Source organism: Tiliqua scincoides, chromosome 14 (genome assembly GCF_035046505.1).
Source record: "Tiliqua scincoides isolate rTilSci1 chromosome 14, rTilSci1.hap2, whole genome shotgun sequence".
Lineage (NCBI taxonomy): Eukaryota > Metazoa > Chordata > Lepidosauria > Squamata > Scincidae > Tiliqua > Tiliqua scincoides.
Window position 1 is genome coordinate 371,520 of NC_089834.1, and position 2,500 is coordinate 374,019.

Here is a 2,500-nt window from a genome sequence, read left to right on the forward strand (position 1 = left end):
AGCATAGGCGGCAGGAGCCCAGGTCTACCCGTTCTGAGCACAGGCGGCAGGAGCCCAGGTCTACCCGTTCAAAGCATAGGCGGGAGGAGCCCAGGTCTACCCACAGTAAGCATAGGAGGCGGGAGCCCAGGTCTACCCATTCTGAGCATAGGCGGCAGGAGCCCAGGTCTACCCGTTCTAAGCACAGGCGGCAGGAGCCCAGGTCTACCCACTGTAAGCACAGGAGGAGGGAGCCCAGGTCTTCCCATTCCGAGCATAGGCGGCAGGAGCCCAGGTCTACCCATTCTAAGCATAGGCGGCGGGAGCCCAGGTCTACCCATTGTAAGTATTGGCGGCAGGAGCCCAGGTCTACCCACTGTAAGCATAGGAGGCGGGAGCCCAGGCCTACCCATTCTGAGCATAGGTGTCAGGAGCCCAGGTCTACCCACTGTAAAGATAGGCGCTGGAAGCCCAGGTCAACCCATTGTAAGTATAGGCGGCGGGAGCCCCGGTCAACCCATTCTAAGTATAGGCGCGAGGAGCCCTGGTCTACCCATTCTAAGCATAGGCGGGAGGAGCCCAGGTCTACCCACTGTAAGCATAGGAGGCGGGAGCCCAGGTCTACCCATTCCGAGCATAGGCGGCAGGAGCCCAGGTCTACCCGTTCTAAGCACAGGCGGCAGGAGCCCAGGTCTACCCGTTCAAAGCATAGGCGGGAGGAGCCCAGGTCTACCCACAGTAAGCATAGGAGGCGGGAGCCCAGGTCTACCCATTCTGAGCATAGGCGGCAGGAGCCCAGGTCTACCCGTTCTAAGCACAGGCGGCAGGAGCCCAGGTCTACCCACTGTAAGCACAGGAGGAGGGAGCCCAGGTCTTCCCATTCCGAGCATAGGCGGCAGGAGCCCAGGTCTACCCATTCTAAGCATAGGCGGCGGGAGCCCAGGTCTACCCATTCTAAGTAGAGGCGCGAGGAGCCCAGGTCTACCCATTGTAAGCATAGGCGGCGGGAGCCCAGGCCTACCCATTGTAAGTATAGGCGGCGGGAGCCCAGGTCTACCCATTGTAAATATAGGCGGCAGGAGCCCAGGTCTACCCATTGTAAATATAGGCGGCAGGAGCCCAGGTCTACCCGTTCTAAGCATAGGCGGCAGGAGCCCAGGTCTACCCATTGTAAGTATAGGCGGCAGGAGCCCAGGTCCACCCACTGTAAGTATAGGCGGCGGGAGCCCAGGTCTACCCACTGTAAGTATAGGCGCTGGGAGCCCAGGTCTACCCATTGCAAGTATAGGCGGCAGGAGCCCAGGTCTACCCATTGTAAGTAGAGGCGCGAGCAGCCCAGGTCTACCCATTGTAAGTATAGGCGTCGGGAGCCCAGGTCTACCCACTGTAAGTATAGGCGCTGGGAGCCCAGGTCTACCCATTGCAAGTATAGGCGGCAGGAGCCCAGGTCTACCCATTCTAAGTATAGGCGCTGGGAGCCCAGGTCTACCCATTGCAAGTATAGGCGGCAGGAGCCCAGGTCTACCCGTTCTAAGCACAGGCGGCAGGAGCCCAGGTCTACCCACTGTAAGCATAGCAGGCGGGAGCCCAGGTCTACCCATTGTAAGTATAGGCGGCAGGAGCCCAGGTCTACCCATTGTAAGTATTGGAGGCGGGAGCCCAGGTCTACCCATTCTAAGCATAGGCGGGAGGAGCCCAGGTCTACCCACTGTAGGCATAGGAGGCGGGAGCCCAGGTCTACCCATTTTAAGTATAGGCGGCAGGAGCCCAGGTCTACCCATTCTAAGTATAGGCGCGAGGAGCCCAGGTCTACCCATTGTAAGTATAGGCGGCAGGAGCCCAGGTCTACCCATTCTAAGTATAGGCGGCAGGAGCCCCGGTCAACCCATTCTAAGTATAGGCGCGAGGAGCCCAGGTCTACCCATTGTAAGTATTGGCGGCGGGAGCCCAGGTCTACCCACTGTAAGGATAGGCGCTGGAAGCCCAGGTCTACCCATTCTAAGTAGAGGCGGCAGGAGCCCAGGTCTACCCATTGTAAGTATAGGCGGAAGGAGCCCAGGTCTACCCATTCTAAGTATAGGCGGCAGGAGCCCAGGTCTACCCATTCTAAGCATAGGCGCGAGGAGCCCAGGTCTACCCACTGTAAGCATAGGAGGCGGGAGCCCAGGTCTACCCATTCTAAGCATTGGCGCGAGGAGCCCAGGTCTACCCATTGTAAGTATAGGCGGCGGGAGCCCAGGTCTACCCATTGTAAGTATAGGCGCGAGGAGCCCAGGTCTACCCATTGTAAGTATTGGAGGCGGGAGCCCAGGTCTACCCATTCTAAGCATAGGCGGGAGGAGCCCAGGTCTACCCACTGTAGGCATAGGAGGCGGGAGCCCAGGTCTACCCATTGTAAGTATAGGCGGAAGGAGCCCAGGTCTACCCATTGTAAGTATAGGCGGCAGGAGCCCAGGTCTACCCATTCTAAGTATAGGCGCGAGGAGCCCAGGTCTACCCATTCTAAGTACAGGCGGCAGGA